Source organism: Myotis lucifugus, unplaced genomic scaffold (genome assembly GCF_000147115.1).
Source record: "Myotis lucifugus unplaced genomic scaffold, Myoluc2.0 scaffold_1100, whole genome shotgun sequence".
NCBI lineage: Eukaryota > Metazoa > Chordata > Mammalia > Chiroptera > Vespertilionidae > Myotis > Myotis lucifugus.
In genome coordinates, this window is record NW_005872148.1 from 49053 (window position 1) to 72847 (window position 23795).

The 23795-nt window shown below is 42.6% G+C and overlaps 1 protein-coding gene across 1 annotated transcript in view; it reads right to left on the reverse strand.

Annotated features, from left to right (window-relative positions):
- Positions 1-23659, reverse strand: part of LOC106695327 (putative ankyrin repeat domain-containing protein 30B-like) — a 47608-nt gene extending 23949 nt beyond the window's left edge. The window contains exons 1-2 of the mRNA XM_023748054.1: positions 23448-23659; positions 2036-2066 (exon numbers count right to left, since the gene is read on the reverse strand). The gene's annotated coding sequence lies outside the window, so the exon portion shown is untranslated. The remainder of the gene's footprint in view (positions 1-2035; positions 2067-23447) is intronic.
- Positions 23660-23795: the final 136 nt, after the last annotated feature.

Here is a 23795-nt window from a genome sequence, read left to right on the forward strand (position 1 = left end):
CCAGCTAACTCAGAGCTCACCACATTCCTACTACATTTGCTAATGATTTCAGGAGCTAGCCAAAATGAAGAGTAACAGAAACCAACATTGCATAAAACGCACCAGGAAAATGTGAAAGTTTGGTAAACACATCTTACAGCAAGACAAACACATAGATTTTAATTTAGGGAGTTATTCTTCTGTGGCCATTTATTGCCATTTTGTTCTTTGGTTCAATAGTTCGCAAAATTGCTTGGAAATGGAAACTCAGAAGCTGAGTGCCTGGACCTTCCGCAAAAATTGCTGTTGGTGAAGGGGTCCCTGCTGAGGGATGAGTGCCTTCATTGGTAAAAGAACAATTAACCAAATCAACAACAAAAAATTCTCAAGACAACTCAGCTAAGCTAGACCAACTGGTTTTTGGGTGTGGGAGTGGTTTAAACTATGATGACTAAGCATTTGCCTCCTTCAGCAGCCCAATTAGAAAATGACCTATTGTACCTTATTTGCTCCTCAGATTTACAGGAGAGGCTCTCTGTAGTGACAGGTGACCAGAAGGCTCTGGCATTCCTGATTCAGCCTGCACTGAGGATCAAAGACATGACCCGGCTGCAGAGAGGTAGGAACCAGTCACCAGGACTCCAGGTCAGTGGACCCTGGAGTTTCTCTATGGACCAGAGATAGAGTAAACGTTAGGCCAACTCTGAGTTTCTGCGTTTCCTTGGACAAACGAGCAATTGGAATTTAAAATTTCCCATTCCTAGATTTTTGTGGAACCAATTTTGGACCCAGAGCAGATGCCCTGTAGAAAGGTATTGCTTGGAATCCTCATGCCTATCTAAGACTCAAATAATGCCCTGGTTCTGCTTTCCTGCACACTCATTTAAGTTATGCTAATGGAATTCATAATGTGTAGACTAGTATTTGTTTTGTAATGAAAAATGACTGAGAGATGGATGCCTTACCAAATCCCTTAGCAAATATTTTCCAATTCCAGTTCAAAGGCTGTCATTAATGTGTTTTCCCTGTAAGAGTAACCAAGAAACATGTGGAACACTCTTCCACAACTGATTCATTCATTCTCTGGGATGTGCAAAACCGGGGCAGACTTGAAAATGACCTAATCATTGAATGTCCTTGTGAGCCAAAACACAGATCCATCAGCAAGTGGAAGTCCTAACTGATGAGGTGTAAAGAGAACTTTGATCCAATCTTTGGCTAAATGCTAAGCAATGCAGACCCAGCAGCAAATCTTAGGAAGCAAGATTTAAACATTTTATAAATGGACATACATGAATGTATGCACACTCAAGAAGGGACAAACTTCACAAATTTGCTGGCGGAAACTTATTAGACAAAACAAGGACAACCCTTTAAATAGAAAATCAACTCCCAGGGATTAAAAATGGTGGCAGAGTAAGAGGATGGTGCATGGACATGCTCCCAGGAACAAACTGGAATTGCAACTAAAATACAAAAAAACTTCCTGAATAATCAACAGAAGACTTGCAGGAGAGAACCCTGATACCCAAGTACCAAAAGTGGAGACAGCATAAAGACTGGTAGGAGGGGCAGAGGTGGGGAAGGGCTGGTTGGATGCCTACAGACAGCAACTGAAGTTGCAGAGAGATATCTCAGCTGTGGCAGGGGTGGGGCGGGGGGAGCAAGGGGGTGCCACTAAGAACTCTGGAATCTAATCCCCAAGCTGGGCCCCTCAGCAGAGAGCAACACAACTGAGGAGGGTACCCACATACCATCTGGCAGTGAAAAGCAGCAAGGTTGCTATCTGCCAGGGAGTGACAGCTGAAAATTCAGGCACCTTCTTAAAGGGCCAATGCAAAACATTCCCTGTGGAGTCTCCCACCTTGTGCTCTGGCAGAGGGAGGGTGGAGTGGACTGGAGCTGTGTGAGCAGAAGCCAGGATTGTAGACTCATGGATTAGAGCTCAAAAGACAAACACCCCCAGTTTCCTGGGCTGAGTCATTCTCTCATGCAGCAAAGGACATCTTTCCCACATAGACACCTGCCTTGCCTCGGGGGAAGACAGTTGACTCACCCTTTTGGAAAACACCATGCCCGGAGGCCACCTAAGAGACAAAAAAATAACAATTAGCTTCCAGGCAGAAGCAACTGCCCCACCCTGTTGAAAAATCTCTCACCACACCTGAGGATGATTGCCTGGAGGCAATTCAAGTCTATCAGTCTCTAGACCAGTGGTTCTCAACCTTCCTAATGCTGCGACCCTTTAATACAGTTCCTCATGTTGTGGTGACCCCCAGCCATAAAATTATTTTTGTTGCTACTTCATAACTGTTATTTTGCTACTGTAAACAATCTGTAATTATATATGTGTTTTCTGATGGTCTTAGGCGACCCCTGTGAAAGCATCATTTGACCCCCAAAGGGGTCGCGACCCACAGGTTGAGAACCGCGATTCTAGGCAGAGGCAGTCTCTGGAGGCTTTGAGTCTTTACCTGGTCTACTTAATCAGAAACAGCCTTTAACAGTGTTCTGCACCAGAGACTGAGAGCTATAGTCACAAACTCAAACAGACAGCCAAAATGAGGAAACAAAGAAACAACCCCCACATGAAAGAACTAGAGAATTATCTAGGAGAAGAGATAAATAAAGCAGAGATAAGAAATTTATCTGAAACAGAGTTCAGAGTGATGATGGTAAAGATGCTCAACAGCATGAAAAAAGATATAGTAACTGAAAAAAGAACAGTCGGGAATAAAGAATGATATAACACAAATAAAGAACACATTGGAAGAAATACAAAGCAGATTAGGGGAAAGTGAAGATCAAATCAGTGAATTAGAATACAGGGTTGAAAAAATTCACTCAATCAGAGAACAACAACAAAAAAAATTAAAAAACAGGAGGACAGTTTAGGGGAGTTGTGGGACAACATGGAATGTAACAATTTTAGAAGAGCAGGTGTACCAGAAGAGGCAGAAAGGGAGAAAAGAATAGAGAACATGTTTGAAGAAATAATGGCAGAAAACTACACTAACCTGGTAAAGGAAAAAGGCACATAAGTTCACGAGGTATAGAGAACCCCAAGTAAGAAGAAACAAAACAGGCCCATCCCTAGACACATCATAATTAAAATGCCAAAATTTAGAGACAAAGAGAGAATCCTAAGGGCAGCAAGAGAAAAGCAAACTGTTCCTACAAAAGAGATCCCATAATGCTGACACCTGATTTCTCATCAGAAACCCTTTAAGCCAGATGGAAATGGCATGAAGTACTCAAGGTAATCAAAAACAAGGATCTGAAACAAGATTACTATATCCAACAAGGCTATCATTCAATATAGATGGTCAAAGAAAAAACTTCCTAGACCAAAAAAAAAAAGGCTAACCAAGTACATCACCACCAAGCTAGCATTAAAATAAATGCTAAAGGAACTGCTGGCTGTAATGAGAAGGAGAAACACAGAGAGAAACCTAGACATACAGAATTAAAATGGCAATAAATAAGTACCTATCTGCCGGCCAAGATGGTGGCAGGCAGCCAGGCAGCTTGAAGCGAACAGGGAGGCTTGCTTGCTCCAGTGACAGCAGACTCCAACGTTCCCCGCCTGACTTGCCGGCCTCTCAGCTGCAACTCTAAGCAACTATGTTGCAAATATAGAAGCTAAACAAAACCCCAGAAACCTGCTTTAGTCAGCCGGGATTCAGCCAGCTGGACTGCAACATTGTATCAAATACAGAAGGTAAACAAAGGCCAGAAACCTGCTTTCAGCAGCCGAGGCCTCAGAGGTAAAACTGGCCCAGAATTAAAAAAAAAAAAGAAAAAAAGAAGAGGTTGGGAGCTTCAGTCACCCGCCAGCCTGAAAATGGCCCTCAGGCCCTCAGCCAGACTGGCCAGGCACCCCAGTGGGGACCCCCACCCTGATCCAGGACACCCTTCAGGGCAAACCAGCCAGCCCCCACCCGTGCACCAGGCCTCTATTCTATATAGTAAAAGGGTAATATGCCTCCCAGCACCGGGATCAGCGTGACAGGGGGCAGTGCACAAACCCCCTGATCACCCTGCAGCTCTGTGTGAAACAGGGGGCGGGGCAACAACCTCCCTATCCGCCCTGCTCTGTTCATGACAGGGAAGGTGCCCCAACCACCTGATCAGCCCTGCTCTGTGCCTGATGGGGAGTAGCTCCCCAACCCCGATCGCCCTGCGGCTCTGTGTGTGACAGGGTGTGGCGCCGCAATCCCCTAATCGGCCCTGCTCTGTGGGTGATAGAAGGTGGCGCCCAAACCCCCCGCCACAGGCCCTGCTCTGTGTGTGATGGGGTAGAGCCATAACCTCCCCATCGGCCCTGCCCTGAGTGTGACAGTGGCTGTGCCCCAAACCCCTGATCCGCCCTGCTCTGTGTGTGACACGGGCCGGTGCCCCAACTCCCCTATCGGCCCTACTCTGTGAGTGACAGGGGGGAGCTCCCCAACCCCCTGATGGGCCCTGCTCTGTGTGTGACAGGGGGGGAGCTCCTCAACCCCTGATCGGCCCTGCTCTGTGTGTGACAGGGTACGAAGCCCCAACCCCCCTGATGGGCCCTGCTCTGTGCATGACAGGGGGCAGCACCCCAACACCCTGTGTGTGACAGGGGGCAGTGCCCAAACTCTCCTATCAGCCCTACTCTGTGAGTGACAGGGGGGAGCACCTCAACCCCCTGATCGGCTCTGCTCTCTTCGTGACAGGGCCGAGCTCCCCAACCCCCTGATGGGCCCTGCTCTGTGTGTGACAGGGCTCTGTGTGTGACAGGGTACGAAGCCCCAACCCCCCTGATGGGCCCTGCTCTGTGCATGACAGGGGGCAGCACCCCAACACCCTGTGTGTGACAGGGGGCAGTGCCAAAACTCTCCTATCAGCCCTACTCTGTGAGTGACAGGGGGGAGCACCTCAACCCCCTGATCGTCTCTGCTCTCTTCGTGACAGGGCCGAGCTCCCCAACCCCCTGATGGGCCTTGCTCTGTGTGTGACAGGGGGGAGCTCCCAAACCCCCTGATGGACCCTGCTATGTGAGTGACAGGGGGCAGTGCCCCAACCCCCTGATCAGCCCTGCTCTGTGTGTGACAGGGGGTGGCCCCGCAACCTCCCCATCGACCCTGCCTTGAGTGTGACAGGGGGCGGTGCCCCAACCCCCCAATTGGCTCTACCCTGAGAGTGACTAGTGGTGGCATCACAACCTCCCGATCCACCCTGCTCTGTGCATGATAGGGGGCGGCACCCCAACCCCCAATAGGCCCTGCTCTGAGCCCTATCAGGGGCTGCACCTAGGAATTGGGCCTGCCCTCTGCCACCCGGGAGCAGGCCTAAGCCAGCAGGTCGTTATCTTCCGAGGGGTCCCAGACTGCAAGAGGGCACAGGCCAGGCTGAGGGACACCCCCTCCCCCCTGAGTGCACAAATTTCATGCACCGGGCCTCTAGTAAGACAATAAAAGACAGAACTTGGCTGGATATCCTGGCTAGAGATCCTGGCTAGGCTGCTGATCAACTGAATGCTGTCTCCATGTCATTCCTTTTTGGCTGACTCTGTCCACACCTTTGGGGACTCCTCGTCCTCCTGGGATTGGACCCCAACATCTATCAATAATAACCCTAAATGTAAGTGGGTTAAATGCTCCAGTGAAAAAGCATTGGGTAGCTGAATGGATACAAAAAAACAAAGGATTAAAAAAACAACAACAACCTAAATAGCTTATGAGAGTACAAAGGGACAGGCCTAAAGAGAGACTCTCAGTCCCAGCAATTGGAACCTGAGAAACACAATAGTACAGAAGACTGGGATCTTAAGCCAGCCAAAGGAACACTTCACTTTTTCATTTTTATTTTTTTAGTTTTTATTATTTTGTTATCTCTTTTTTTCTTTTTTTCTTTGTTTTCCTGTTTTTGTTTGTTGATTTATTTTCTATTTCTTTTTTAAACTACAATAAAAACAATCCAAAACACTCAAATACTCTGAAGCTGAATAGCATGTTATTAAATATTGATTGGGTTACCAATGAGATCAAAGAAGAAATTAAAAACATCCTTGAAACAAATGACAGTGAAAACACAACAATCCAAAAACTATGGGACACAATGAAAGCAGTTCTGAGAGGGAAGTTTATAGCTCTACCTGCCTAACTCAAAAAACAAGAAAAAGTGGTAGTAAATCATCTAACCCTACAATTCAAAGAATTAGAAAGAGAGCAACAAGAAAATCCCAGAGTGAAAAGAAGAAAGGAAATAATAAAGATTAGAGCAGAAATAAATGATATAGAGACCAATGTAGAGGGCCGCCTGGGAGGCACCTAGGCATTTTCTTATAATTATTCTCAGCTGAACTCAGAGCATAGGCAGCTACTCCCTAGGAACATGCTTCCCCAATAAGGCTGACATGTTAATCAGGCAGGGGCGGAACTAGATATGTAAATCTAGGCCTTTAAAATACACCTGCTGTGTGGCTCAGGCCGCTTTGTGCCGCCTCTCCATCAGAGAGGATGGCGCCCACCTGGCCCCAGCTTAAAATCTATTTCTGCGTCTTGGTCTTTCTTTAATTTCTTAATCCCCAGCTCCTCCACTCAGCAAATGGACTGTTTCCTTTTCCATACGGGACATGGAAAAGAGAGAAACAGCCCCCCCACAGACCAAAAACACAATACAACAGATCAATGAAACCAAGAGCTAGTTCTTTGAAAGCATAAACAAGATTGATGAACCTCTAGCCATGCTCACCAAGAAACAAAAAGAGAGGACCCAAATAAACAAAATCAGAAATGATAGAGGCGAAATAACAACAGACCCCACAGAAATACAAATGATTGTTAAAAAATACTATGGACAACTCTACTCCAACAAACTAGACAACCTGGAGGAAATGGACATATTCCTAGAAAAATACAACATTCCAAAACTCAATCAGGAAGAAGCTAAGAATCTCAATAGGCCAATAACTATGGAAGAAATTGAAGCAGTCATCAAAAAGCTTTCAGCAAACAAAAGCCTGGGGCCAGACAGCTTCATAGGGGAGTTTTACCAAACATTCAAGGAAGAACTAAATCCTATCCTCCTCAGACTATTCAAAAAAATTCAAGAGAAAGGAACACTTCCAAACTCATTCTATGAAGCCAGCATCACCCTAATACCAAAACCAGGTGAAGACAACACAATGAAAAAGAATTACAGGCCAATATCCCTCATGAACATAGATGCCAAAATCCTCAACAAAATCTGAGCAAATCGGATCCAGCAATACATCAGAGAGATCATACACCATGACCAAGTAGGATTTATCCCAGGGATGCAAGGATGATACAATATCTGCAAATCAATAAACGTGATACATCACATAAACAAATTGAGAGATAAAAACCACATAGTCATATCAATTGATGCAGAAAAAAGCATTTGACAAAATCGAACACCCATTTTTGATAAAAACTCTCAGCAAGGTGGGAATAGAAGGATCATACCCCAACATAATAAAAGCCATATATGACAAACCCACAGCCAACATCATACTCAATGGGCAAAAATTAAAACGATTTCTCTTAAGAACAGGAATAAGACAGGAATGCCCACTCTCACCACTCCTGATCGACATAGTACTGGAAGTATTAGCCATTGTGATTAGACAAGAAGAAGAAATAAAAGGCATCCAAATTTGAAAAGAAGAAATAAAACTGTCCTTCTTCGCAGATAACATTATATTGTACATAAAAAACACTAAAGACTCCATAAAAAAACTATTAGACTTAATAAATGAATTCAGCAATGTAGCAGGATATAAAATTAATGCCAAGAAATCACTGGCATTTCTATACACCAATAGTGAACTTACAGAAAGAGAGACTAAAAAAGCAATCCCATATACCATCACACCAAAAAAATTAAGCTACCTAGGAATAAACTTAACTAAAGAGGTAAAAGACTTCTACTCAGAAAACTACAGGACATTGAAAAAAGAGATATAGGAAGACATAAACAAATGGAAGAACATACCATGTTCATGGATTGGTAAAATCAACATTATTACAACGTCCATACTACCCAAAGCAATCTATAAATTCAATGCACTCCCCATTAAAATACCAACAGCATATTTCAAATACCTAGAACAAACTTTCCAAAAATTCCTCTGGAATAAAAAAAGACCCCAAATAGCCACAGAGATCCTGAGAAAGAAGAACAAAGTAGGTGGGATCTCAATACTAGATATCAAGCTGTATTACAAAGCCACTGTTCTCAAAACTGCCTGGTATTGGCACAAGAACAGACATATAGATCAATGGAATAGAATAGAGAACCCAGAAATTGTCAAGACAGTCTCTTCAATAAATGGTGTTGGGAAAATTGGACAGATACATGCAAAAAATGAAACTAGTCCACCAACTTACACCATACACAAAAATTAACTCAAAATGGATAAAGGACTTAAATGTAAGATGGGAAATCATAAAAATACTAGAGGAATCCAAAGGCAAAAATAATCTCAGACATATGCCGAAGCAATTTCTTCACTGATACAGCTCCTAAGGCATTGGAAACTAAAGAGAAAATAAACCAATGGGACTACATCAAAATAAAAAGCTTCTGCACAGAAATAGAAACCATCAACAAGACAACAAGAAATCCCACTGCATGGGAGAACATATTTGCTAATGTTATCACATTTATAGGGAACTCATACAACTTAAAAGGAAGATAAATGATCCAATCAAAAAATGGGCAAAGGACATAAATAGACACTTTTCAAAAGAGAACATTCAGAAAGCCAAGAGACATATGAAAACATGCTGAAAGTCACTAATCATCTGAGAGATGCAAATCGAAATAACAATGAGGTGCCATCTCACACCTGTCAGAATGGCTATCATCACCAAAGACAAGTGCTGGAGAGGACTTGGAGAAAAAGTAACCCTCCATTACCACTGGTGGGAATGCAGACTGGTGCAGCCACTGTGGAGGACAGTATGGAGTTTCCTCAAAAATTTAAAAATGGAACTCCCATTTGACCCTGTGTTCCCACTTCTAGGAATATATTCCAAGAAACCAGAAACACCAACCAGAAAGGATATATGCATCCCAATGTTCATAGCAGCACAATCCACCTTAGCTAAGATTTGGAAACAGCTTAAGTGCCCATCAGTAGATGAATGGATTAGAAGACTGTGGTACATCTACATAATGGAATACTATTCTGCTGTAAAAAAAGAAGGAATTCTTACCATTTGCAACGGCATGGATGGAACTGGAGAGCATTATGCTAAGTGAAATAAGCCAGTCAATGAAGGAAAAATACCACATGATCTCACTCATTTATGGATAATAAAGAGCATTATAAACTGATGAACAAAAATAGATACAGAGGCAGAGCAGCAATGAACAGATTATCAAACTACAGTGGGATGGCCAGGGAGGGTTGTATGCATGCATATAGGCACAACCAATGGACACAAGACACTGGAGGGTAGGGAAGGCCAGGGGAAGTTCAAGGGGAAAAAAAGGAGACATATGTAATACTCTTTGTGATACTTTAACCAATAAAACAAAATTAAAAACAAACAAACAAAGAAATAATACAAGATCCCATATACCTGAAAATTGTATTATGATATCACAACCAGGAGTTGATTTTGATAATTCATGGATTTAATTCAGGTTTCCCCAGTTTCGCTTGTACTTATTTGTGTGGTGTGCGTGTGGTATGAAATTTTTTCTGTGTGTATCCATCACCACAATAGTCAACATGCAAAAGGCTTTCATCACCACAAGGATGCCTCTCTGTGTTGCCCTTTTATAACCACACCCTCTTCCCTCTTGTTCCTAACCTGGGCAACCACTAATCTGTTTTCTATTTTAAGAATTTTATTTCAAAATTAATAATGTTTTGTTCTGCAGTTATTTCATGTGCATTAATTTACTTTCTTCTGCAGGTGTGTGTGTGTGTGTGTGTGTGTGTGTGTGCTGTAATGCATGCATATGTACTCAGAACTCATATATACTGGTTAAAGTTTATTAGAGCATACAACATTTTTAAATGCACTTATTTTTTAGTTATTTTTTAGTTGTTTTATCCCCTCTTAGTCCTACACACTGGCCTTTGTAAATAGACACTTGGTAATTTTTGGACAATATAGAGCTAAACTAAATCATTTTTATAAGGGGGATATGATTGACATATTAAAATTTTGATACTGAAATACGGAAGTATAGAAAACACAGAATACAGAATATTCTGTAAAACACAGAATATACACACTTAAACTACAGAATATAGAGTTTTAGTATAATAGTGGCAGGTTTTCTCTTCTCATAAGAGTACAATGTAGAATATATTATGAAATATAATCAACCCAAAATGTTAGGCTAAGTGATCACCGAAGTATACCAGGTAAGTGACTTAGATATGGCATTGAATTTATTAAATTTAGAAAGAGAGGAAGGGGGGGGCGTTTGGTTGGTTTTTATACTTACTTATGCATTCATAGGTTGATTCTTGTTTGTGCCCTGACCAGAGATGGAACCTACAACCTTGCCTATGGGGACAATGCTCTAACTACCTGAGCTATCCAGCCAGGGCTAATATGACATTTTAAACAGACACCAATTTCCACTTAAGAAAGAATATAATACAAAAGGAATATACCAATGCCTTAGTTATCTGCACTTTAATAATAACTTGATGAAACAGTAAGATTTTTATTTTCCTTAGAAATTTATTTTAATATATTTCATGTTTTCTAGATTAAATTTAAGCACTTCTTTAATTATTTTTAAATTGAGACAGATAATAAATATTCCAATTGAAGCATTCCATCTGATAGCTATTTAAAAATGAAATGTGATACTATTCCTTTTTGAATAATGACTGTAATAGTAGAGATAATACATTGCTCCTTTTACCAATTGTAGAATTTGAGAAAATTAAGGTGTTTGCTTAGTGATAAAATATAAGAATCATGTTTTATGGCTTATTGGAATGCCAGACCACGCTTAGGTTGTTTTGAAATCTTTTGAAATAAGCTAATACAAGTTCCAAGAAAATTATTTTAAACTGCCCAGCTAAATCAAATAAACTTCTCTGAAGCAGATATTTTTATGAGGGGGAGTAAAGTTTAAAATACTTTGTAATAGATTACATATAACCTACAGGAAAAAGCATACATGGCTGTTGCATAACACATTATACATTCATCTGTATGAAGCTAATTTGCAAGTCAAGTCAATTTAATGGATTCAGAATTCAAGAAAATAAGTAATATGTGTTGACATAAAATTATTTTAAATTACATGTGTCGGGGGCAAGGTTAAAATCTTAAGATTAATGAACAAGCACCTTCATTTGATATGAGAAGAAAAATCCTGTGTTAAGCATTTATAATGTACTTAAAACATATCCTAATAGATAAATGTGCCTTCCAGGTACATGTTTCTCTTACACAAACTGCTATTCCATAAGATAAAAATAACTAGTGGAGCAACTTCAAAAAACTTAACATACTATGCTATTTTACTTTGATGCATTTTGTCAATATAAAATGAGTCTCATATTGTAAATGTATGATAACAAAGCCCTGTCTTTTTAAAAAATAGGGATAGAGGGGTTTTTTACAAATGTTTAAGTGGAAAACATTCTATTTCTTGTCTGATCACTGTGGCTAGGAATTGCATTACTATGCATGAAAGCAATATCCATGTCTTGTTCTTGATCTTAAGGGAAATCCTTTTAGTTTTTGCCTGCTGAGTCTGATGTTGGCTGTAGGTTTTTTATATATGGTCTTTACAATGTTGAAAGATGATGTCTCTATTCCCACTTTGCTGAGAATTTTTATCATAAATGGATGCTGGATTTTATCTAATGCTTTTTCAGGATCTATTGACACCACGATCATGTGATTTTTATCTTTCATTTTGTTTATGTGATGTTTCACATTTATTGCCTTGCAAATATTGTACCAGCTGTGCATCCCCACAATAACTCCCACTTGATCATGGTGTATGGTCTTTCTAGTGTATTGCTGGGTCTGACTTGATCATATTTTGTTGAGGATTTCAGTATCTACTAGAGGCCCTATGCACAAAAATTTGTGCACTTGGTGGGGGGGTCTCTCAGCTGGGCCTGTGCCCTCTCGCAGTCTGGGACTCCTCGGGGGATGACCACCTGCTGGCTTAGGCCCGCTCCCTGGGGGATTGGGCCTAAGCTGGCAATCAGACATCCCTCTGGCAGCCTGACAGCCCTTGGGGGATGTCCATCTGCCAGCAGGGAGCAGACCTAAGCAGCAGTCAGACATCCTTAGTGCTGCTGAGGAAGCAGGAGAGGCTCCCACCACCACCACTGTACTGGCAGTCATCACCCTGGCTTGCGGCTAAGCAGAGCTCCCCCATGTGGAAGCTCCTGAATTGAGCATCTTCCCCCTGGTGGTCAGTGTGTGTCATAATGACCAGTCATTCCCAGCCTTTCTGATGTTAGGGTCAATTTGCATATTACCCTTTTTCTATATAGGATAGAGGCCTGGTGCATGGATGGGGGCCGGCTGGTTTGCCCTGAAGGGTGTCCCGTATCAGGGTGGGAATCCCATTTGGGTGCCTGCCAAGCCTGGGTAAGGGGCTAATGGCTGTATGCAGCTGGCCACACCCCCTTCAGAGTGGGGTTCCCCACTGGGGTGCCTGGCCAGTCTGGGTGAGAGGCTAAGGGCTGTGTTCAGGCTGGCCTGCGACTGAAGCTCCCAGCCTCTCCTTTTTTTCTTTTTTTTAAATTCTGGGACTTATTTACCTTCTATAATTGAAACTCTGTTGCCTTCACTGGCGCTTCCAGCTCTGAGGCTGCAGCTGGCTGAAAGAAGGTATCTGGGGTTTGTTTAGCTTCTATAATTGGAACATTGTTGCTTCTGAAGCTCAGAGCCGGGCCGTGGCAGGCGGGGAACCTTGGCTTCCTCCATCACTGGAGCAAGCAAATCTCCTGCTCGCTTCAGCTGTGTGGCTGCTGGCCGCCATCTTTGTTGGCAGTTAATTTGCATATCTCATAGATTAGCTAATGTGAAGCATAACGGAGGTATGGTTAATTACCCTTTTGTCTTTTATTAGATAGGATGCTCATCAGAGATACTGGCATATAATTTTCTTCCTTTGTAGTCTTTATCTGGTTTTGGAATTGGAATAATGCTGGCCTCACAGAAAGAGCTTGGAAGTCTTTACTCTTCTTGAATTTTTTGGGATAGTTGAGAAGGACAGGTGTTCATCCTTTTTTAAATGGTCAGCAAAATTCGCCTGTGAAGCCCTCCAATCTTTCATTTGCTGAAAGATTTTTGATTACTGAACCAGAAAATCTGAATAGTCTTATTACAATGAAGGAATAAGTCTTCCCTGTTCAGTTTTGGAAGTTTGTATATTTTTAGAATTTGCCCATTTTGCCCAGGTTGTCCAATTTGTTGGCATAGTTTTTCATAGGGTCTGCTTATAATCCATTGTATTTCTGTAATGTCAGTTGTTCTTTCTCTTTCATTTCTGATTTTTTATTTCAGACCTCTCTCATTGTTTTTTTATGTGTCAGGCTAACGGTGCATTAATTTTGTTTTACCTTTTCAAAGAACCAGCTCTTGGTCTCATTGATCCTCTGTATTTTTTTTTTCAGTCTCTGTCATTTATTCCCAATCTGATCTATATTATTTTTTTCCTTCTACTTACTCTGTGCTTTGTTTGTTGCTGCTTTTTTTTCTAGTTCTTTTAAGTGTTGGGTTAGACCAGGGGTGGGCAAACTTTTTGACTCGAGGGCCACAATGGGTTCTTAAAATGGACCAGAGGGCCGGAACAAAAGCATGGATGGAGTGTTTGTGTGAACTAATATAAATTCAAAGTAAACATCATTACATAAAAGGGTACGGTCTTTTTTTTTTTTTTTTTTAATTTCAAACGGGTAGGATCCAGCCCGCAGGCCGTAGTTTGCCCACGGCTGGGTTAGACTGTGTGTCCCATCAATTTGGGGTTGTTGTGTGTTCATTTTCATTTGTTTCCAGGTAATTTTTGCCTCTCCATTGATTTCATTGTTAACTCATTCATTGTTTAATGACATGCTACTTAGCCTCCATGTGTTTGAACATTTTAGAATGTACAATGGGATAAAGACAATCTCTTAGTAAATGGTGCTGGGAACATTGGAGAGTTACATGTAAAAAAAAAAAAGAAAGAAAGAAACTAGACCACTAAAGAATAAACTCAAAATTAATAAAAGACTTAAATTAATGTCACAAACCATAAGAAGCCTAGGAGAAAACATAGGCAGTAAAATTTCAGACATCTCTCATAGCAATATTTTTGCCTATATGTGTCCTAGGGCAAGGGAAATGAAGAAAAATAAACATGGGACTACATCAAATTAAATAGCTTCTACATAGCAAAAGAAACCATAAAAAAATGAAAAGGAAACTCACAGTATGGGAGGAAATATTGTGCAAAAATACATCTGATAATTTCCCAAATATATAAATAAAGTATACAATTCAACATCAGGAATAAAAACAATCCAAGTATAAATAGGAAAAGGGCCCTGGCCAGTGTGGCTCAGTAGGTTGAGCATTGTCCCATGGACCAAAAGGTTTCCTGTTTGATGCTCAGTCAGGCACATACTCAGGTTGCAGGATCCCCAGTTGGAGTGTGTGCAGGAGATAACCTATTGATGTTTCTCTCTCAACATTGATGTTGCTCTCTACCGATGTTTCTCTTTTCCTCTCCCATTCTCTCTCTCTAAATCAATAAAAACATATTTTTTAAAAATAGGCAGAGGACCTGAATAGACACTTCTCTGAAAAGGACATACAGATGGCCAATAGACATGTGAAAAAATGCTCAATGTCACTAATCATTAGAGAGATTCAATTTAAATAATGAGATAACACCTCATACCTGTCAGAATGGCTACTGTCAACAAATCAACAAACAAGTCCTGGTGAGGATGTGGAGAAAATGAAACCTTTACACAGTGTTGATGGGAATGCAGACTGGTGCAGGCACTATGGAAAATCAGTATGGAGTTCCCTCAAAAAAATAAAAATGGAACTGCCTTTTGAGTCAGCGACTCCACTTCTGGGAGTATATCCAAAGAAACTGAAATACCAATTCAAAAGTATATATGCACCTCTATGTTCGTAGCAGCATTATTTACAATAGCCAAGATCTGGAAATAGCCTATCCGTAGATGAGTGGATATAAAAGCTGTGGTACCTTTGCATAATTGAACACTATGTGGCTGTAAAAAAGAAGGAATTCATACCTTTTGAGACAGCATGGATGGACCTAGAAATTATTATGCTAAGTGAAATAAGCCCGTCAGAGAAAGACAAATACCATATGATCTCACTTATATGTGGAGTCTAATGCACAGAATAAACTGACCAGCAAAATAGAAACAGAGGCATGGATACATGAAACAGTCTGACAGCTGTCAGAGGGGCAGTGGGAGGGGTGGACTAGATGAACGAAGGTGAAGGGAATATCAAAGAATGTACATGCATAACCCAAGGACACAGACAGCAGTATGATGATGGCCAGAGGGAAGGGGGGGTGATTGGTGAAGGTGGGCATAGGGGGAAGAATAGGATTATCTGTAATAGTGTCAACAATAAAAAAATGAAGCTCAATTAAAAAATAAAAACAACTTAGTATGAAAGTCTCTGTCATCAAGGAGTAGATAATCTAAATGGCAGGCCAGAAAGTCCAACTCCAAAGTTCTAAAATGGACTATTCATGTTTCCTCTTCTAATGGATTAAATATATATTATTAGATTTCACATCCTCATTACTGCCAAGGTGATAATGTGTGACTCATTTCTCAATTCCATATTCAATTAGTTGCCAAATAAATACTGTTCTTTACTTGCAATATTCTATTTGCATTACCTGAGCCAAGTTCAGGCCATTAAATATTTTCCCCAAACAGTGGCCACCATCTTCTTTATTTTATTTTTTAAACATTTTCATTGACTTTTAGAGAGGGAGAGAGAAACATTGATGGGAGAACACATTGAAAGGCTGCCCCTTGCATGCCCCTACCTGGGATTAAGCCTGCAACCGAGGCATGTGCCCTGACCTGGAATCAAACTGGAAACCCCTCAGTGCACTGGACAATGCCAACCAACTGAGCCACATCAGCTTAGTATGTTTAAGGGAAAGGATACAATGTACCCAATAACCTATATTAATATTTTCTTAAAATTATACTCTGAGAGAAAGGCTAGACACATGTAAATGGGCCCCCATATTTTTACAGAAATTTCAGCATACCTATAGTATATCAAAAGGGAAAATACTGCACTGAAAATATAATTCAGGTCCCTGGATTCATTTTGCATTCATACCACCTCCTCCTGCAGCACTGGCTTCTTCCAGATATATGGCCAAAGTTTGAATCAGACATTGCTTTCAAAGTAAGTTCCATGGACACCATTTCTAGATTTAGATACTTCCTTAAAGATTCTGAGCTGCTGGGAACTAATGCTGGATATGCTGAAACCGTAGAGCAGATGAAAGGACCACACTCATTTCAGCTTTAAATAACTTGCATAGAGGGAGAACCAAGATGGCGGCATACGTAAACACCTGAAATTGCTGTCTCTCACAACAACTTCAAAAATACAACTAAAAGACAAAAGAGACATCATCCAGAACTGGCTGAGTGGAAATTCTACAACTATAAGGAAAGAGAAAAGTACACTGAGACTCAGAGGACGCAGCAAGGGCTGGCAACTGAGGACGCAGCTGTCTTTTTGAATCAGGAGGGAGTCACAAGCTCCTGACTGCTCTGAACTAAAGTTCCGGGAAAGTCTCTGGGGACCCAGACTCATACAAAGTTCCGGGAAAGTCTCTGGGGACCCAGACTCATACGGGGATTGGCTAGACCAGCCTTGTGCAAACTACGGCCCGCGGGCTGGATCTGGCCCGTTTGAAATGAATAAAACTAAAAAAAAAAAAGACTGTACCCTTTTATGTAATGATGTTTACTTTGAATTTATATTAGTTCACACAAACACTCCATCCATGCTTTTGTTCCGGCCCTCCGGTCCAGTTTAAGAACCCATTGTGGCCCTTGAGTCAAAAAGTTTGCCTACCCCTGGGCTAGACTGTCTGGCAGTGGGCCGAACTTGGAACCCGAGGGCTGCTTTCTCTCAGCAGTGCTTGCAGTGATTACTGGATGCTGAGACGCCTGGCCTCTTAAGGCAGGGCTGAGGATCACCCATAGCTGCTTGATCTGCCCTGTTGATTTCCTGAGACCCTGCCCCACCCAAGCTGCAGAGGCTTTTGCATATGAATGCTATGGCCCTTTACAATCTGAAAATTACCTAACAAACTGCAGCTGGGCCAGACAGACCCAGAACTTCCAAGAGAAAGCCCAAGGCCCCAGAGCAGCTTGCATTGCTTCACAGCTATGCCTCATCTGGGCACTTCAAAACCCCAAACAATGAAGGGGAATCTGAAGATCTCTTCGTAGCTCCTGCTGGGTAGCCTCAGGAAGAGGCTAAATTAGCACCTCCTTAGAGATCCAAGAGCCAGTGTACCCAGTGGTCAAAGTAGGACCATCCATATTACAACTCCTCAGATCCATAAGGGACACACTCAGGGGGCAAACTCAGTGAGCACCAAAGCCTCACTGAAGCAAGTCTTGCCACAGAAGGGTGTCTTTAGCACAGAAGTTCTCCCACCGTAGACATAGCTGATTCTCACAGCCAATTGGCCTGGAGGTCAATTCCTCCCAGTGATACCTACAACAATCAAGGCTTAACTACAACAAGACTGTGCACAAAGCCCACAAAAGGGTGCACCAAGAGTGTCCACCTAAGGTAATTGGAAAGGCTGAGCCACTGGGCCCTATAGGATACCTAGCACACAAAGCCACTCTACCAACACAGGGAAGCATAAAAAAGGTGAAGACAAAGAAACAGGTCACAAATGACAGAAATGGAGGAAAGAAAACTACTGGATATAGAGTTCAAAACCATACTTATAAGGTTTTTCAAGAATTTTCTAGAAACCGCCGATAAATTTAGTGAGACCATGGAGGATATGAAAAAAGACCAACTAGAAATTAAGCATACACTGACTGAAATAAAGAATAATATACAGAGATCCAACAGCAGACAAGAGGATCACAAGAATCAAGTCAAAGATTTGAAATATGGAGAAGCAAAAAATACCCAACCGGAAAAGCAAAAAGAAAAAAGAATAAAAAAATATGAAGATACTGTAAGGAGCTTCTGGGGCAACTTCAAGCGCACCAACATCCGAATTATAGGGGTGCCAGAAGAAGAGGGAGAGCAAGATATTGAAAACCTATTTGAAGAAATAATGACAGAAAACTTCCCCGACCTGGTGAAAGAAATAGACTTACAAGTCCAGGATGCACAGAGAATCCCAAACAAAAGGAATCCAAAAAGGACCACACCAAGACACATGATAATTACAATGCCAAGGGCGAAAGACAAAGAGAGAATCTTAAAAGCAGCAAGAGAAAAACAGTCAGTTACCTACAAGGGAGTACCCATATGACTGTCAGCTGATTTCTCAACAGAAACTATGCAGGCCAGAAGGGAGTGGCAAGAAATATTCAAAGTGATGAATAGCAAGAACCTACCACCAAGATTACTTTACCCAGCAAAGCTATCATTCAGAATTGAAGGTCAGATAAAGAGCTTCACAGACAAGAAAAAGCTAAAGGAGTTCATCACCACCAAACCAGTATTATATGAAATGCTGAAAGGTATCCTTTAAGAAGAGGAAGAAGAAGAAAAAGGTAAAGATACAAATTATGAACAATGAATACACATCTATCAACAAGTGAATCTAAAAATCAAGTGAATAAATAATCTGATGAACAGAATAAACTGGTGAATATAAGAGAATCAGGGGAATAGAAAAGGAGTGGACTGACTATTCTCGGGGAGAAAGGGGTGTGGGGGTGCGGGAAGAGACTGGACAATAATCATACACCTATGGATGTGGACAGTGGGGGGGGAAGGGCAGAGGGTGGGGTGGGAACCAGGTGGAAGGGAGCTATGGGGGGAAAAAGAGGAACAAATGTAATAATCTGAACAATAAAGATTTAATTAAAAATAAATAAATAAATAAGCATAGAATGGGTGGGAAAGTCCCATTTGACAGATGCCAATGGAATGGAGTACATTTATTTATTTATTTATTTATGTAATTACTTATTGTTGAAAGTATTACTTATGTCCCCCTTTCTTCCCCTTTGACACCTCCAGCCCCCTCTCGTCCCTCCCCTTCCTGCCCCAGGCCTTTAGCACCCTTTTGTCTGTGTCCATGGACTATCCATTCAAGGTCTTTGGTTGATTACCTCCCTCCCGACTCACCCTCTCCCACCTTCCCTTTGAGATTCTTTACTCTGTTCCATGCTTCCATGTCTCTGGTTCCATTCTGTTAATCAGCTTATTTTGTTACTTAGATTCAATATATGAGTGTGATCATGTGATATATTTTTTCTCTGACTGACTTATTTCACATAGCATACTTTCCAGGCCCCTACATGCTGTCAGAAAGGGTAAGATATTCTTCCTTTAAACTGCTGCATAGTATTCCATGGTGTAAATGTACCACAGCTTTTTTATCCACTCATGAACTGATGGGCACTTGGGCTGTTTCCAGATCTTAGCTGTTGTAAATTGTGCTGCTATGAACATAGGGGTGCATACATTCTTTCTGATTGGTGGTTCGCATTTCTTAGGATACATTCCTAGAAGTGGGATCATTGGGTCAAATGGCAAATCCATGTTTAATTTTTTGAGGAAACTCCACACTGTTTTCTGTAATGGTTGCACCAGCCTGCATTCCCACCAGCAGTGTGCTAGGGTTCCTTTTTCTCCACAATTTCACTAACACTTGTCATTTGTTGACTTGTTGATGGTAGCCATCCTGACATGTGTGAGATGGTACCTCATTGTCCTTTTGATTTGCATCTCTCAGATAATTCATGACTTTGAGCATTTTTTCATGTCTCTTGGTCAACTGTATATCCTCTTTCGATAAGTGTCTATTTAGGTCCTTTGGCCATTTTTTAATTGGATTTTTTTTCTTCCCTTTAAGTTGTATGAGTTCCTTATATATTTTGGATATTAACCCCATGTCAGATGTATGATTGCCGAATATGTTCTCCTATACAGTGGGCTCTCTTTTTGTTTTATTGATGGTTTCTTTTGCTGTGCAGAAGCTTTTTATTTTGATGTATCCCATTTGTTTGTTTTCTCCTTAGTTCCCCTTTTCATAGGAGATGTATCAGTAAACGTATTGCTATGTGAAATGTCTGAGATTTTGCTGCCTATGGTTTCTTCTAGGGTTTTTATGGTTTCACTACTTATATTTAAGTCTTTTTATCCATATTGAGTTTATTTTTGTGTATGGTGTAAGTTGGTGGTGTAGTTTCATTTTGGGGGGCATGTATCTGTCTAATTTTCCCAACACCGCCAATGGAGTATGTTAGAAAAAGAGGAAATTGTGATAACCAATAAACACAGACATGGGGGGGGAGCAGAGAGGGGAAAAGGAGACATATTTACTACTTTGTAATACTTTAAAGAATAAAAATATTAAAATAAAAAATAAAAAAGCCAAAAAAAAGACAGGCATGAAAACAAACTGGGGAACATGTAGAAAGAAGTATGGTATTCCAGGAGAATCGAAGATGGCGGCATAGGTAAACACCGGAGACTGCTGCCGCAAACAACCACTTCAAAAATACAACTAAAAGACGGAATGGACATCACCAGAACCACAGGAAGGCTGGCTGAGGAGAGACTCTTCAACTAGAAGGAAAAACAACAGCATTACGAGGCTCAGAAGAGGCGCAGTGTGGAAAATACAAAGGTGCGGAGGTGCGTGCGCAAAGCGGGCTGGTGGCTGAGGGCGCGGTTGTCGTTTTCAATCAGGAGGGAGTCTCAGACTCTGGGCTACAGATCCGGGCGAGTCTCTAGGGACCCAGACTCAAATGGGAGAAGCGGGACTGTCTGGCTATGGTCCCTGCGAGGTTTGCAGCGGCTGCCGGGGTTCTGAGAAGCAGAGCCTCTGGGAACGGGACTGAGAGCAGCCATAACTGCTCCCTCTGCCCGCCCTGTTGATCCCGCCCCGCCCAAGCCCTGCGCAGAGCCATTTGCCGGATCGCCTCAGGCAAAGGCTAGATTAGCACCTCCCCAGAGGACTGAAGTTTTCCCACAGCTGATTCTCACAGCCAGTCGGCCTGGTGGTCAAATACCTCTAGTATTAACTACAACAATTAAGGGTTAACTAGAACAAGACTGTGCACAAAGACCACAAGGGGGTGCACCAAGAAAGCATAAAAGATGCGGAGACAATAAAACATGACAGAAATGGAGGATATGGAGCTAAAAATCGCAATTTTGAGGGCTTGCAATAAACTTGAGCAGAGCCTCACGAAAACTAATGAGACCCTCGATGCTACGATAAAGAAATTAGAAAGTAAGCATACACGGACTGAAATAAAGAATATTATACCCAATAGCAGACCAGAGGAGCACAAGAATCAAACCAAAGATTTGAAAGCAAAAAACGCCCAACTGGAAAAGCAAAATGAAAAAAGAATCCGAAAGTGTGAAGATAGTGTAAGGAGCCTCTGGGACAGCTTCAAGCGGACTAATATCAGAATAATAGGAGTGCCAGAAGATGAGAGACAGCAAGATATTGAAAACCTATTTGAAGAAATAATGACAGAAAACTTCCCCCACCTGGTGAAAGAAATGGACTTACAGGTCCAAGAAGCGCAGAGAACCCCAAACAAAAGGAATCCAAAGAGGACCACACCAAGACACATCATCATTAAAATGCCAAGAGCAAAAGACAAAGAGAGAATCTTAAAAGCAGCAAGAGAAAGAGACTCAATTACCTACAAGGGAATACCCATACGACTGTCAGCTGATTTCTCAACAGAAACTTCGCAGGCCAGAAGGGAATGGCAAGAAATATTCAAAGTGCTGAATAGCAAGAACCTACAACCAAGATTACTTTATCCAGCAAAGCTATCATTCAGAATTGAAGGTCAGATAAAGAGCTTCACAGATAAGGAAAAGCTAAAGGAGTTCATCACCACTAAACCAGTATTATACGAAATGCTGAAAGGTATCCTTTAAGAAGAGGAAGAAGAAAAAGGTAAAGATACAAATTGTGAACAACAAACATGCATCTATCAACAAGTGAATCTAAGAATCAAGTGAATAAATAATCTGATGTACAGAATGAACTGGTGATTATAATGAATCAGGGATATAGAAAGGGAATGGACTGACTACTCTTGGGGGGGAAAGGGGAATGGGAGATGCGGGAAGAGACTGGACAGAAATCGTGCACCTATGGATGAGGACAGTGGGTGAGGAGTGAGGGCGGAGGGTGGGGCGGGAACTGGAAGGAGGGGAGTTATGGGGAGGGGGAAGAGGAACAAATGTAATCTGAACAATAAAGATTTAATTTAAAAAATAAAAATAAAAATAAAAATTCAAAAAAAAAAGAAGTATGGTATTCCACATTGCTACTATTTAAAAAACAAAACAAAAAAAGCTTCCAGCTTTTAATTACATTACAGAATTCATCACATATTTTATAATTACTGAACAGTTAAACAACAAATTAGGAAAAGTGTTTAGGATAAATTATATGTAGTTTTACCAAACATAGTTGCATTTACATATTTCATTAAAACCAGTCTCTTGAGATTAACTGTAAATACAACGGAACTAAAATCAGATCATAGATTTAGCAGGAGAAGCTGGGAATGAATAATGTGAGTTCGGTATCCTGCTACAGGGTGCAGCCTCCTGCTACAGTGGACAGGGAAGAAACCCATAAGTGCGCTGAGCCCAGGGCTGTTGGCACAGAGCAGAGACCCAGCACCAAGTGGCAGCTAGCGGCTCTGTCCCTCCTCCCTCGCCTTCCTGGGCCTCTGACAAGCCATCCTTCAACCTGGGAGGCCGCCTGCTCTCCCCCAGAGACAATAATTTCCTGCAGGGGGTGGAGCCGCCTGCAGACTGGCTCCCACCTCCCGCCGGAAGGAGCGGCCCCCCAGGGAAAGGCGTTGCCAGGCAGTCAGGCGGAGGGGTCTTGCTCCCGGTCCCACCCGCGCTCACAGCCCCGCAGACGCGGGGAAAGGCGGTGGGCGGAGGGGAGCACGGCGGGGAGCAGAGGCCAGAGCCCCGGGGGCCGGAGTCCTGGGCCGGTTTCAGTGGGGCCCGCGCCGGCCGGGCAGGAGGAAGGGGATGGGGGCGAGGCGAGGGGGGGCCCGAGGTGGGAGCACCCGCCCTCGCGGCCCCGCCTGTGCTCCGCGTGCGCCTGCTGCCCCCTGAGGAAGAGCCGCGTCTCCCACCGGAGATGGGAGAAACCCGGCAACTTGGGGAGAAGAGCCTTCCCCCCACTCCCGCAACCGCCCCGGGAAAGAGAAAAGTGGAAGCTGCGGGAGGAAGGCGGGCACTCACGTTCCTCCTGAGGGTGCGGAGCCCAGTGGCGGCGGCGGGCGCTGTGCCCTCCATCCTCCCTCCGCCTGGGTCTCCGCGCAGCTGGAGGACCCTTGGGCGACGCTGGGGAGGAGCAGGGGCAGCGAAGGCAGGCTGCGGGGTGAGCCCAGCTGCAGGGAGTGAGGCTCCAAACCGAGGGCGGGTGACCAGGCACAGAGGTGACCTGAGCAGCGCCTGCCCTGACCCGACCTGAGGCTGGGAGGGACTTGATGGTGACCACCCGCTTAGAGGGAGGAAAGACACCAGAAACCTCAACCTCAGTAACCATGTGGTCACAGATGCTACATAGCAGTGACCACTAATAGGCAA